At 46.5% G+C, this 15,547-nt stretch overlaps 1 protein-coding gene across 3 annotated transcripts in view; it reads right to left on the reverse strand.

Moving 5' to 3' along the window:
* GLS (glutaminase) overlaps nucleotides 1-15,547 on the reverse strand; it is a 104,176-nt gene that overhangs the window by 25,093 nt on the left and 63,536 nt on the right. The gene's annotated exons all lie outside the window — the stretch shown is intronic.

The raw sequence follows: 15,547 nt of genomic DNA on the forward strand, positions 1-15,547 counted from the left end.
ATGTATCCCATATAATTGGGTTCAGATTCTTTTGGCCAGCCGTCTGTCAAAGACTGCAACTGCATAGTAGGTATCTATGTTGCCCACCCCAAAGCATAAAGGGTAGGACAGGAGCAAGCAAGGTCTGGCTCATGGTCTGGATTGGGCCTGCAGCAGACTACATTTCTCAGTAGCCCCTGCCCGTGTCACTGCAGAGACCCCAGGTGTAGCGAAGTTAGGGTTTCCATGGAAACCAGCTGAAGCAGTGCTGGCAGGGCACACAGCTGGGTGGGTAGCTGCTCCAGGCCAGGATTTTGCGACAGTGACAGCATGGACCACAGCTGCGATCCACTGCCCATGCACTCCAGGCACATGCAAGCAGGCAGAACACAGCTGTGCCCTGGCTCCGGACCACACCATCACCACCACAAAATCCCCTGCCCAGCTGTGCATCCTGCCAGAACAAGCTTGGGCTAATCTCCATGGAAACCCTGGCCCTGTGCCATCATGACCCTGCCACTCCTGGGGCCTCCATAGAAACCACCCACAGCAATGCAAGCAGGGGCTATTGGGAAAAGGAGTCTGGCCACCACCTGGGTATGCCATTTTGCCAACCCCTGCGTCCCTTTGAGATTAGACAAAAACTTCAGGTTTCCCTCTCTTTACAAACAATAAAAAGGAAATCCAACCATGAGTGCCCATATGCCTACAATTTGGATATAAATATCATTAGGATGAATACATAGGGGGGAAAAAATCCTAAAACATGTAGTCAGGTGCTCTAAAGATTGACAATAATCCCGTTGCATTAGGGTAAGATCCCAAGCAAGAAAAAGATCCCTAACTGAAGAAAAGCTTGGAGCACTCTGATTGGCTGTTTCCATCAGCTAAAGTGCAAATAAAGCATTGCGGACAGAGACAGACAGACAAACTTAGGCTTTTATACGAACTGACAATAAATAGTTCAGCTCTAAACTATCTGTGTAAGTAAGCTTCCTAAGTGTAACAGATCTTGAATCTTTAGATGGTCTTTGAGATTTCCACTCTAGATCTAAAGCACCTGTCATCTTGGATGGCATTACTGGACAGCCTGTTACATATCTTTAGAAGATCATTCCTATAGTTCTGCAGTGGACAAACTTCTCTTCCCATGGGCCAGATGAACAGTGCCAAGTCAGTTCATGGGCTTGATATGGTCTATGGGCCCAAACCCTTACACAGGCCTGGAAATTTGACATTGCCTACCCTGGTATCAAGACCATAGGGAGCCCTATGGGCAGGATGAGGTGGTTCTACAGGCTGGATCTGGACCACAGGCTGAGGGTTGAACACCCCTACTCTAGTTTAATGATGACAGGATTTCTGAGGGAACATGTACTGTCATGGCTAGGTCATATCCAGACCTTCCATACTGTTTCATGGAAGATTACATATCAAAGGAATCTGAAAAAATATCTAAAGTAGTATTTGTGGAGGAATTTGTATATAGCTGACAAATCTTACAACAAACTGTTGAGATACCTAGGCCTCTGCTGCTGAAGTTCATAAATTCTATCCTCTGGGCAAGCACTTACCAACTTCTATTTGAATCCTAGGTGGGCCAAAAAGAGTATTTAAAGTAGTTGGTCATATATTGCAGAGATTCATTTCAAATAAACCAGTCTGTCAAGGTATGGATAAACATATACTATTCCTAATGTTCTCAGGTAAGCTGCCACCATTCGGCCAGCAATTTGGCAAAGATTCTCAGTTCTGTCAACAAAGAAAATGAAGTTCCTTGTCAATACAATAATTTCCTGCAAAAAAGATATATTGCTCTCTAAACACAGACATCCAAGAGGCTCAGCACTCTTATGGATCTAGCTAAGTTATTCTAGAGGCCATGGTAACCATCCTAAACTTCAGAGTGTAAATAAAAGTATTTTGCTGTTGCAGATTTATAAGTATATGAAGTGCCTGTTGGGACTCCCAGCAGGTGGGAAGAGATTTGCCTGCAGCTGTTTTTGTTAGGAAAAGCTGCATCCCCCTTCTCACATTTGGCTGAGGCTGAAAAATCTAAGCAGATCTTCAAGAACTGTCTCCTGTGATCAAGGAACAGGCCACAGTACTTGTTCCTGTACCTTTAAGAAATGGCATCTTCTGACTGGTGAAGTTCCTTTAGCTGGGGAGACAGAGCTGTTGGTTTACATCAGGGGTGGGCAATTATTTCGGGCGGAGGGCCGCTTACTGAGTTTTGGCAAAACCCCAAGATGGTACTAGCTAGCTTTACATTGAGCAAACAATGCTTTTGTAGTTTTCAGCTTCAGAAATACAAACTAGGTAAAAGTACTGTAAGGTAGATACTGGTAAGATCATCATACTTAATGAAATTGTGATCATAAGATCATCAATGGCTCAATGTCTAGTTGAAAGGAAGTATCAAGTAGGCTTCCCCAGGGGTCTGCCCCGGGTCTAGTATTGTTCAACACTTTCATTAATGATTTGGATGATGCATGCTTAACAAATTTGTGGATGACACCAAGTTGGGTGGAGTTGCAGACATTTTTGAGGATAGGGCTAGGATCCAGAATGACTTCAACAGACTGCAAAAATGGGCTGCAATCAATCTGAAATTCAGCAAGGACACGTGCAAAGTCCTGCACCTTGGATGGAATCACTGCATGCCCAAATACAGAATGGAGAATGACTGGCTAGGCTGCAGTACTGCGGAAAAGGACTGGCATTTACAGTGGACCATAAGCTGAATGTGATCCAACAGGTGTGTTCTTTTGGCAAAATGAAGGCCAACAGCCTATTGGGTTGTATGAACAGAATTGTCACTTGCAAAGCAAGGGAAGGGATTCTTCCACAAAAAATTATTAGGGTCTAGGAAGCAAGACTTATGAAGAAGGGCTGAAAGAACTAGAGCTGTTTAGTTTGGAGAAGAGAAGACTAAGGGGGGATTTGACAGCAGCCTTCAAATACCTGAAGGGAAATTATAGAGGGGATGGAGATAAGCTTTGCTCTGTAGTGGTAGGGGCACAAGGTAAGGAGCTCATGCTGCAGCAGAGAAAATTTAGGTTAGAGGTTAGGAGGGACTTTGTGACTATGAGGGTGGTCAGGCATTGGAACAAAATACCTAGAGAAGCTGTACAATCTCTTATCACCTGAAGTTTTTGAGAGCAGTTTGGACAGATATAGAGCTGGTGTGATTTAGTCTGGGATGATCCTACCTTCAGCAGGGGGCCTGACAAGATGATCTTGTGAAGTCCCTTCCAGCTATACTTTCCCATGATCCTATTGACTAGGTACTATGCCTTTGACCTCAAGGCTTTTGGTAGGAGTAATATCTCCATTTACCATTTAAATAACTTTGTTCACCTGCCTTTAGGATGTCTGTTCTTGGCACAGAAACTTTCTGTGGTAAGTGTTCATAGGATCCAAGCAGTACCTGCAAGCGAGTGAACCACGACTAAGAAAAACCTTTTTTCCAGTACATCACTAGGCACATTGGCACAACTGGCCAGGAGACATGCTTCGTTTTGCCTAGGTTCCTAATTAAGATTGCTTCACCTCTGCCCATCAAGGTGGGTAGATTTTAAATCCAGGAGACTTGGCTCTATCTGGGCCCCCTGCAAGACACGCTAGGAAATTTGGTCGTCACATCAGACGACAAAGCTAACCTATTTAACGACTTCTTTGCCTCCATTTTCCTGAGCAGGGACCAGATCAGCCCCCCCACTGGGTCCCCCTCAGGCCCCAGGGGAGGCACACCTAGGCCAAGGGTTAGTGAAGAACTAGTTCGGGAACTTCTGGAAGGACTGGATGTATTTAAATTAGCTGGTCCAGACAATCTCCACTCCAGAGTGCTGAGGGAATTAGCTGAGGTCATTGCGGGACCCCTGGCATGGCTTTTCGAGCACTCACGGTGCTCTGGTGTGGTGCCAGAGGACTGGAAGAGGGCCAGTGTGGTTCGTATCTTCAAAAAAGGGAGGAAGGAGGACCCAGGGAACTATACACCAGTTAGTCTTACCTCGATCCTAGGTAAGCTTTTTGAGAGAATTATTCTGGCACACGTCCACAAGGGGCCATCAGGGGAGATTATGCTTAGGGGCAACCAACACGGGTTCACTCGAGGCAGGCCCTGTCAGACCTATCTGGTGGCCTTCTACGACCAGGTCACCAAATCCCTAGACACAGGGGTAGCAGTGGACATAGTCTTTCTGGACTTTTGGAAGGCCTTCGACACTGTTCTCATTAAAAAACTGGGGGACCGTGGTGTCGGCACCCGCAGTCACCAACTGGCTGGAGGGCCGCACCCAGAGAGTGGTGGTGGATGGGTCATTTTTAACCTGGAGGGATGTGGGGAGTGGGATCCCCCAGGGCTCGGTCCTCGGGCCCGCACTGTTCAACATCTTCATCAGAGACTTGGATGAGGGGGTGAAAAGCACCCTGTTCAAATTTGCTGATGACACCAAGATGTGGGGGGATGTGGGTACACTAAAAGGAAGGAATAGGCTGCAATCGGACATAGACAGGTTACAAGGGTGGGCGGATGTGAATAGGATGGGATTCAACACAGACAAGTGCAAGGTGCTGCACCTGGGGAGGAACAACCAGCACCATACCTACGGGCTGGGGAACTCCCTTCTCATCAGTGCAGAGGCAGAAAAGGATCTTGGAGTCATCACTGATGCCAAAATGAACATGGGCTGGCAGTGCGGGGATGCAGTCAGGAAGGCCAACCGCACCTTGTCATGCATCCACAGATGCATCTCAAGCATGTCCAAGGAGGTGACACTCCCCCTCTATGCGGCACTGGTCAGACCGCAGCTGGAGTACTGCGTCCAGTCCTGGGCGCCACACTTCAAGAGGGATGTGGACAACATGGAGAGGGTCCAGAGGAGGGCCACTCGCATGATCAGGGGGCAGCAGGGCAGACCCTACAAGGAAAAGCTACAGGACCTGAACCTGTTCAGCTTCCAAAAGAGAAGGCTGAGGGGGGGATCTAGTGGCCTGTTACAAATTAGTCAGAGGGGATCAACAGGCATTGAGGGAGTCCTTGTTCCCCAAGCACTACCAGGAGTGACTAGAAATAACGGTCACAAGCTGGCAGAGGGTAAATTCAGATTAGACATCAGGAGGCGCTACTTCACTGTCAGGGCGGCTAGGATCTGGAACTAACTTCCAGGCACAGTGGTGCTGGCCCCTACCCTGGGGGTCTTTAAGACAAGGCTAGACAATCCCCTTGCTAGGGTTGTTTGACCCCAGTACTCTTTCCTGCCATGGCAGGGGGTTGGACTTGATGATCTGCTCGGGTCCCTTGATGATCCCTTCCAACCCTACTAACTATGAAACTATAAACAGCTGAACGTCTCAATAGAGAAAAATAATAGTTAAAGGAATAAAAGACTGATTGCTAGCACTAATCCTATCGAGAACTAGCTGCCCTGAAAGGGTTAATCACACAGCAATAACTATCAGAGACTCTGTTAAGTTTCTGACTTGCAACCAAGAGAAGTAAGAAGGAAACAAGAGAACAACTGGAGCCATGTCGCTCACCAAAAGACTTCCAACTTCAGCAAGTAGGGCACACATGCACCAACAGTGAAATTTATATGGACAAGCACATTACGAAGAGCTGTTTTCCAACAACACTTACATGAAAGAGCTTCACTTTTGATCATCAGAAACCTTCTTCTAGTTTCCAGCCTAGATTTACACATGGACACTTCATATGAATTTGTGCTAACAGTGTCCTTTAACTCATCTACTTCCCAGTTTTTACACCTCTGGCTTCTAATGTATTTAGAGCAGTGATTCTCAACCAGGGTGCCATGTCACCCTGGGGTGGGTTGAGAGCTTTTCAAGGGTGCTACACAATTTTAGTACTGTTAGGTGCGCAAACCCCAAATTTTTCATGTTGGAATCCATAGTGTTAAAAACATTTCGCTCTGCTGTGGTCTTCCTGGGTTCTTTCTTCTCAGCAAAATTTCTCTATTATTTTTGTGTAGTCAAAAAGAGTAACAACTAAGAGGTAGCATTTTGTAAGGGGTGCCTTGAATCTAAAAAGGTAGAGAACCACTGATTCAGAGAGAGCAAAATGAAGGCTGAGGGGATAGGATTGCAAGGTGAAACATATCTTTTAAGTCTCCTCCCAAAAGACTAGCTCCTGAACATCCTAGTACCCATTTTCCACAACTGTCCCAGTTACGGTTCTCTTGAACATGGGTGACTAGTACTAATCACTATGCTTGCCGAGTTAAATAGAAATTACTTCTTTCAGTCTGACAATACTAAATGTTACCTTAAAACATCTATGACGACCAGTTCTGGTGTTCATAGACTTGAAAAAAACAAACAAACCTCAAAACACAGAAATGTTAATAAGCACGATGATAGAATTGTGAATGGTGTTACAGAAATTCAACTCACCTACTGACCACTTGTTTTCCTTCATACTTTTCCCTCCCCTCCCTTCCCCTCCTCTCTCTAACCTTTGTCTTGCAAACTTACACTTATTTGCATCTTCACAGACCTCTTGTTATACTTTAGCTTCTTTTTTACCTTGAAGAACTCATAACAACAGCAGGACTTGGGTTACCTGAAGCGTGTTTGTGCCCCAAAGCTTACAAAGAACTTTTTCCCAACTATTTCTTTGATCTAATAAATCATATCACATCTACCCAAAGAACCTTGCCTGCCTACAGATCCTACATAGGCCGCATAATGCTCAGACAGGAAAATAAATAAGTAAATAAAAAAAGAGAGATTCACGTGCTAAACACGTTTTAAACAAAAACAAGCTTGCTACTGTCTGAAGACTTAAAAATTGTTTTCATACTGAATATATAATTCTTGAACATACAACGTGTCTGGTTCAAGGAGAAAGTCTGACTAAGAATCACATCCACAGGAAACAAGCAAGATTAATTCTTCCTATCGCTCAGCACCATGTTATTAGTTCACTGTATTGTCAGCATGTACTCTAAATAAAGAGGGCTTACTAAATAACCTCTTGAACCAATATTCTTTACCTTAGCATGTGATTCATTTGGCCACTGATTTAGAAATACGTTCCCAGCCAATGTTTATTTTTATTCATTACCCACATAAAAGGACATGCAGTTTTTAAAAAACCCTGCCACGTGTATTAAATTTGCATCAAGATCTCTCCAAAACATTTCTCTAAACTGTGATTTATGAATTAATGGAAATTCAAAAGATTGTTTTCAAAAGGATAACCGTGCTTACTGAAATGGTCAACATGGCCTGCCTTCACCACAGAAATACTACTTTCAGAGGTAACATTCCTACAGGCATACTCCACACTAATCCAGTAAATCAGATGGAGTCCCACATGCTTGACCAAATGCTGCATCTTCCAACTAGATCACAATTACATTACAGTGACTAAAATCTGCAATGTTTAATACAAATGAGATGTGACCTTTGGTACCTGGCAATGAGAACACCTGTTTCATATGGTGACTTACCAGTGTATAAAAAGATGAAAGTGGCAGTTTACTTTATGTTCTTACACAAAGTTTTTGTACAATCTTGGACGTGACAGGAAAATAGTGTAAATAAGTTGGTAGGCAACAAATATTTGAAAAAATGCAAAATATCAAAGCCCTTACTTCTAATTAGGTAAGTGCATGTATCAACATATGTATATGAATGTAATACAAACAAACAAAGAGACAACTTCAAGAGGAAAGTACTGGTTTGAAACTATTAGATAACAGTCAATTGTTTTGGGAAGGCTGATCAGTCTTAGGACACAGAAAAGACTGATCGTTTCTGTGATATGTCTGTACAATTTATCTGAGGCACCGTTAACCAAGTACATGTTAAACACATGTAACTGATTTATACATCTAAATTTAGGGAAAGAAAAATAAATTCCAGCTTTTGCATACCAGTTTATACTACAAATTAAATAGATTTTTCTATTCTGAGAATATGAGAGGTGGCTAAACAGGCTAAACTTCCATCATTTAATTTTATTGGGGGGGGGGGAGGGAGCAGGGGGCATTTTTTGTTGTTTTTGGTTTGGGTTTTTGTTGTTGTTGTTGTTTGTTTTTTTGAGAGGAAAAAGGCTGAATAAGCTCTAAATGGTTCCACTGACCTCCTGAAATGTCTGACTCTCAGAGTCAAATGTCTGAAAAAACAAACATCACCACACCAGAAACCAGACTTGAATCTGAACCCTCTCTTTCAGTACTGTCCAACATGTGAAAATCTGATAATGCAGAAAACTGAGTATTTGATTTTTTTATGCCGTTCTCCCCAGAAAGGAACATGATGTCTTCATTTACATTTAGGGACAATTTATCTACCTGGTTTTCTGGTTCCAGGAACTCACAAAATACAACCTCATCTTCAAAAGATGAAGTACTGGTAACTAACCCCCTCTCCCTCCCTGGACTGGGCAGATTGTGGGGGAAAAAATTGCTGTGTGTGCTGGATGTAGTATGAAGTACCGGGGGAGCAGGCAGGGCCTATGCACTTGATCCAGGCCACTCACTTGGCTGGCATGAGTTTGACAACCTTTATGCAAAACACAGAACATGATATGTTCATATTAGTTTCGCTAATTCATATAATTTGACACAAATAAACAAGTGTGTTAGGAACAGACTAAACAGCGCTTCTTCCCTCAAGATGCACAAAGATATTAAAAGGTGTCAACAGATTTGTCTGTTTTTCAGCCCCATCAACAGTTCTAAAGGTAAGATTTTGGTTAGACCTGTCAGAGAAGTTTTTTTGCAAAGCAATTAAGTGCTACTACATGTCCAAGATGTTTTAAAACCCTTTCCTATTCCAACTACCTTATCTCTGTATGAATTATCTCTGAGACACCTAAAGTCCTGAACAAAGCAATAGGACAAAATATCCACCTATGATGCATTAGATATACTAATGCATGTTATAACCCATCCCTATTGCAAATCTAAGCAGAACTAGGGGTTCAACAATGAAGATTTTCTTGACTGATACCAAAAGCCGATTCAGGCATATTGGCCAAGAATGATCTTTTTTGGTCCTGGCTCTGGTGCAAGATGCATGGGTATAAGACTGCTGCGCCCCCATGAGCCCGGGGACCCCCAGCAAGAGCCAGGTTGGGTGGGGGGAGGTAATACCCACCTTTCCTTCCCTAGGTGTGGGGGAGGGGCCCCTTTTAGCCCCTCTAGCCCCCAAAAAGTAGTGAGCCACTGGCCGGCCCTTCTACACATGTGCGTAGTTTAAGGGTCCAGCAACAGCACAATCCTGTTTGGTCCCAGCTCCCAGCGAGACACGCAGGTGTAAGCCCGCTGCACCTCCGTGACCCCAGGGGCCCCCAACGACCCCCAGCCTGCCCCAGGTAAGCAGGGGCCCATGGAGGGAGGGACCTAGCCAGCTGGGAGCAGGCTAAACGGGCTGAGGGTCAAGCCCCCCTTCCTCCCCCTCAGCTCCTACTTTGTCCAGCCCCCTAGGGAGCCATGCAACTGAAGCCTCGTGAACAGGCCACGCAAACAGATGCGCTCCTAGGCCCAGCGCATGAGTTAGTGTGGGAGTTCGCGCAGGAGGGCAAGTGGGAGGGCCCAAGGCCCTGCCTGTGTGCCCCCTATAAAAAACAGTCCCAACCCTAGCCAGTCCACCAGCGGCATGACACAGATGGGCACACGCTGCACCCCAAGGGGTCTGCAGCCCCCCACTCTGGCACCTTAGAGACCGCCACCCAGACAGAGCCCATGGTTCTGGGCTCCACGCAGACGGAGCCTCTGACTCTCGGCTGCAGGGGCTGCCTGTTATTTTTTCAGGCTCTGGGGCCCGGAAGCATGGCCACCTCCCCTTGTGAGGTCTGGTCCCTACTGGGGTCTCTGGCACGCCAGCTGGAGGAGCTCCAGTCCAAAGACTGCACACTATCAGGGACTGTAAGCAGGAGATTGACTCCTACTGCAAGGCCCTTCTCCCCCCCAGTAGGCGGAGGGTAGACCACTGTCTCCCTCCAGGACAAGGGAGGACTTGGGGACCTCCCATTATGTCCAGCCCAGGGGTTGGACCAAGGTGGTCAAGAACCCCAAGGCCCATCGCACCAAGGCCCCCGCCCCACTGGAGCTTTGCAAAAGTTATGAACCTCCCACAGCCCCAGAAAAGTCTGCTGAGTTGTCAGCTCCTGCAGGCAACACAGGCACTACTGTAGCTAATGCCCCCACTCTCCCCTAGACAAAACGCAAAGGGTTTGTTGTGGGAGAGTCCATCCTGAGGGGGACTGAGGGGGCAATCTGCCGCTCTGACCCCTTAGCCCAGGAAGTTCGCTGCTTCCCAGGAGCCCACTTCCGAGACATTTTGGAGAAGATCCCTAAACTCCTCCAGCCCACAGACCACTATCAGCCAGATCATGAGGCGCTACAGGAATTTGGGAGTGGGGCTTAAGGATCTGGGGGCACAGGTGATGTTTTATTCGATCCTCCCTCTCTCAGGCTATGGGCTGAGGGAGAGGAGGATCCAGGTAGTTAACCAAAGACTGCAGCACTGGTTTCATCAGTAAGGCTTTCGCTTTCATGACCACAGTCTGCTCTTTGGTGAGAGACAGCAAGCTGCTGGGAAGCGATGGCCTCCACACCTCTCCCCGTTGGGGAGGAGGCTCTTCTCAGCCAGACTGGCCGACCTGCTCCACCGGGCTTTAAACTAAGCCCACCGAGGGATGGCGGGGGACTACTGCCACTGCTGGCCCGCTGAGCATGCCTTGCAAAGCCAGCAGGCCAAGGCAGTTAAGGGAACCCACCCCTGCCCCAGCCATGGAACCATCTGTAGGCAAGACAAGGGCCCCCAAAGGAACACTTGCGTGCCTGTACACAAATACCAGGAGCTTGGGGAATAAACAGGAAGAACTTGTCTTCCTGCTAAATGTAAATAACTATGATGTCACAGGGATAACAGAGACCTGGTGGGACTCCACCCAGGACTGGGCCACATGTATAGACAGCTATGCCCTATACAGGAGGGACTAAGTGTACAAAAGGGGCGGTGGTGTAGCTCTCTATGTCAAGGAAAGCTACGTGTCCCTCCAAGCTGACATTGGCACCCACGGTGGACGACTTGAGACCATCTGGGTTAAAATCCATGGGGAACACAGCACAGGAGATACTATGGTGGGAGTCTACTACAGACTCCCTGCCCAGGGTCAAGACCTTGACCAGGAGTTTGCCAGGGAATTTGCTGAGGCCGCGTGCTGTCATGGGAGACTGACAACCCAGACATCTTGTGGGAGGAGCGCTCAGCCAATTCCAAGCGCTCGCAAAGATTTCTCTTGTGTGTGGATGGTCTCTACCTGACGCAGGAAGTCTACGGGCCAATGAGAGGTAAAGCGCTGCCCAACCTCATACTGGCAACTGGGGACAACCTAATCAGTGACCTAAGGATCGAAGGGAAGCTGGGTGACGGTGACCACGAGCTGATACCTTCACCACCTGCCATAAAGCTGGCAAGTCAGTCAGTAATACAGAAGTCCTTGACTTCAAGAAAGCTGACTTTGACAAGCTAAGGAGGCTTGTCAGTGAGGCCCTAAAGGGCCACAACCTAAAGGGGAGGCGAGTTCAAGAGGAGTGGCTGCTCCTCAAAAGAGCAATCCTGGATGTGCAAGCAAAGTCGATCCCGCCTCAGAAGAAAGGCAGCAAAAGAGCACAGCAGCCCCCTTGGCTCTCCAGGGAACTGGCAGACCACCTGCGTCTTAGAAGGAAGACCTACAAAGGATGGAGGACTGGAACCATCACCAAGGAGGAATACTCTGCACTGGTCCAGACCTGCAGAGAACAAACCAGGAAAGCCAGGGCTGTCATGGAACTCCAGCTAGCTACAGATATCAAAGACAACAAAAAGTTCTTTTTTAGATATGTGGGGAGCCAGAGGAAAAGCAAGGGCAACATTGGACCCCTGCTAAACCAGATGGGACAACTGATGCCCATGAAAAAGCAAATTTGCTAAATGGGTACTTTGCGTCAGTTTTTCACAAGTCCCACGGGACGCCCCTGCCCACTGTGGGTCAGGAAGGCCCGGGTTAGGGAGATTCCTTACCCTCCACCAAACCTGACCTCGTGAAGGAACACCTTGACAGGCTGAATACCTTCAAGTCAGCCGGCCCTGATGGTTTACACCCAAAGGCATTCAAGGAGCTAGCAAGCATCATCGCTCAGCCCCTGGCACGGATCTTTGAGAACTCCTGGAGCTCTGGTGAAGTGCCTGAAGATTGGAAGAAGGCCAATGTCGTGCCAATCTTCAAGAAAGGGAGGAAAGTAGATCTGGCAAACTACAGGCCCATTAGCCTGACCTCTATCCTGGGGAAGGTCTTGGAAAAGATTATCAAAGAGGCCATCCTTGACAGACTAGCTGACAGCAATATCCTGAGGGATACCCAGCACGGGTTTGTTGGGGGTAGGTCTTGCTTGATCAATCTCATTTCCTTTTAAGACCAGGTGACCTATCACCTGGACAAGGGGGAAGAGATTGATGTCGTATATTTTGACTTTAAAAAAGTCTTCGATCTGGTACCTATGATCACCTCTTGGCAAAACTGACTAAATGTGGCCTCCACATCACCACGTTCCGCTGGCTGGGGAATTGGCTCCGTGGTAGGACCCAGAGGCTGGTGGTTGACGGAAGCCAAATCGTTTTGGTGCGCGGTGACCAGTGGGGTCCCTCAAGGCTCTGTCCTAAGGTCTATACTGTTTAACATCTTCATCAATGACGTGGACATTGGTGTCAGAAGTGGACTGGCCAAGTTTGCCGATGACACCGAACTCTGGGGTAAAGCATCCAAACCTGAGGACAGGAGGATGATCCAGGCAGATCTTGACAGGTTCACGAAGTGGGCGGATGAGAACCTGATGGTGTTTAACACCAAAAAAATGCAAGGTTCTCCACCTTGGGAGGAAAAACCTGCAGCATGCTTATAGACTTGGCAGTGCTACGCTGATTAGCATTACAGATGAAAGGGACCTGGTGGTCATCATTGACCACAAGATGAACATGAGCCTGCAATGTGATGCTGCAGCTAGTAAAGCAAGCAAAACGCTGGCTTCCATCCACAGATGCTTCTCAAGCAAATCATAGGACGTCATTCTCCCACTCTACTCGGCCTTGGTGAGGCCGCAGCTGGAGTACTGCGTCCAGTTTTGGGTTCCACAATTCAAAAAGGATGTGGAGACGCTTGAGAGAGTGCAGAGGAGAGCCACGCACATGATCAGAGGTCAAGAAAACAGACCTTATGATGAGAGGCTGAGAACCATGCGACTCTTCAGGCTAGAAAACTGCAGGCACAGGGGTGATCTGGTGGCCACCTATAATTTATCAGGGGTGCTCATCAGGATCTGGGGGAATGTCTGATCACCACAGTGCCCCAAGGGATGACAAGATCGAACGGTCACAAACTCCGCTGCAACAGATTCAGGCTGAACATAAGGAAGAAATTCTTTACTGTCCGAGAGCCCCCAAGGTCTGGAACAGACTGCCACCGGAGGCAGTTAAATCACCCATTTTGAATGCCTTCAAGACACATTGGGATGCTTATCTTGCTGGGATCCTATGATCCCTGCTGACTTCTTGCCCCTGGGTCAGGGGGCTGGACTTGATGATCCTCCAGGGTCCCTTCCAGTCCAAATGTCTATGAAATTTGATAACTGATTTACAGGAATGCAGCTGGGCAGCATGGAGAGCAGCGCTTTGCAGGTAAGTCTGTGAAGGAGAAGAGGCATGGAGAAGGGGGGTTGCAGATGGAGGCCACCATGGTGTGGGAGGAAGTGGGGCAGGGGTAGGGACAGAGCAGTGCGTATGACCCCAGGGCTGGGGCGGGGAGTGGGGTGAAGGCTTGGGCGACTTGTTCCAAAGATCAGCATCCCAGTGCTTAAAAATGGCAGTGGGGGTGCCTAAACTAAAGCTCATTGAATGAGCTTAATTCAAGCACTGCCACCACCATTTTTAAGCACCGGAACTATTAACAGGAGTGGAGCTGAGTGGAATGAAGGCAGAAGTAGGCTGCCTGCTGTGGGCTCAAGGCTCTTCGCTTTGCTGCCTTTGCCCCAGAAGCCACAGGCTGGCCGTACCGCATCCCCTGTCTGTCCACCAGCAGTGATGACCGTGTCTCCCGCTGCTGGACGGACACCAGCCCCAGCCCCACTCCCTCACTGTGGGGGAACTTGATCTGGCCCCTTACACTCCTTCCCTCCCCCACTCCTCTTCCCCTCCACAGACTTACCTGCAGGACTCTCCATGCTGCCCAGCTGCATTCCTGACTCTGTGCGGCTGTGCACGTGTCCGGGGGCCCCAGCCAGAATATATTATATTTATTGGTGCATTATTGGTTAACACCAGCCAAAAAAAGGCCGATACTGTTAATTTTCCTTTTATCGGTGCCAATCTGATACGGTGCACCTCTAAGCATAACGGCAAACAAAAAGGCTGGATTTAGCTGTTGAATAGTAACGTTTTAGAATATTCAATCCAGCTTTCCAACTGAAACAAAAAATTATGCTATTTTGCTCAACACAAACCAAATTAAAAAACAGAATTGTGGTGTTAAATGATGAAGCTCATGTTTAAATATTGTGTATTACAAGTCAATAACATGTATATCAAGACCTAAAGAAATGCAAAATCATATTTTTTACAACATACAGAAGTAGATGCCTGAGCGAATTTAAGTATTTTCCCCTAGTCTCCTTTGTCCTCCAAAATATGGTTGTTTACAAATTAAAAATGCACATCCAAAAACAAAAAAGGAGGTACAAAGAACCTATAAAACTAACTGAAGGTTTCTAACCTCGCTCATAGTGATTCACATTTACTGCCCCTCTTTATCTTCATCTTCTTGCTTGATGATAGAAAATAATCACCAGTGATCTTTTATGCAAAAGTACCCTCAACACTTGTGTAAAATTGTTATTTTTAAAGCATGTCATGAGTTACTGCAGTTTATTAGTTTGCAGCAAAAACAAATAAAACTATTAAGACCCCTCCACTTTACAGTTAAATCTCAAAAGCAAATGCTCTCATAGAATGTCTGTTATGAATCTCTAATATCCCGCATTCTGTCTCTGCACAAGCTTCTACTACCTCTAGCAACATCAAATGCTAAATTTATGACAGAGGGTGGAAAATATGCCAAGAGTTATGTACTCTTTGCTCAAAAGTCAGATATTGCCCCAGAATACTGCAAGAATCACTATATCAACTGTTCCAATCTCAAACTAGTCTACAGTCATACTGTTAAGATGAAACTTGGGATATTTCCTGGACTGTAAATAATATATACACGTTAAACTTTTATTAAGCTTAAACTACAATTATTCTTTTGGGACAACAAACAACCAACATGCTTCCCAACTGCTTTGCCATAAGCCTTCAACTTGAAATCTCTCTGAACAACGTGGGTGCAGAATGACATCAGGAATTTTGCTATACGAGTAAAACTAAGAGCTCAATCACATTAGCATCTACTTATTAGAAGGGAAAAAAATGTCTACAGTGGCAGTTAAACAGAAAGACCAATGTTAACTGATTTTTTTGAACTTGTTACCTTAAGTCAAAAGAAAACCAAGTAAGAATT

Source organism: Crocodylus siamensis, chromosome 4, assembly GCF_052110815.1.
Source record: "Crocodylus siamensis isolate JL-2025a chromosome 4, ASM5211081v1, whole genome shotgun sequence".
NCBI lineage: Eukaryota > Metazoa > Chordata > Crocodylia > Crocodylidae > Crocodylus > Crocodylus siamensis.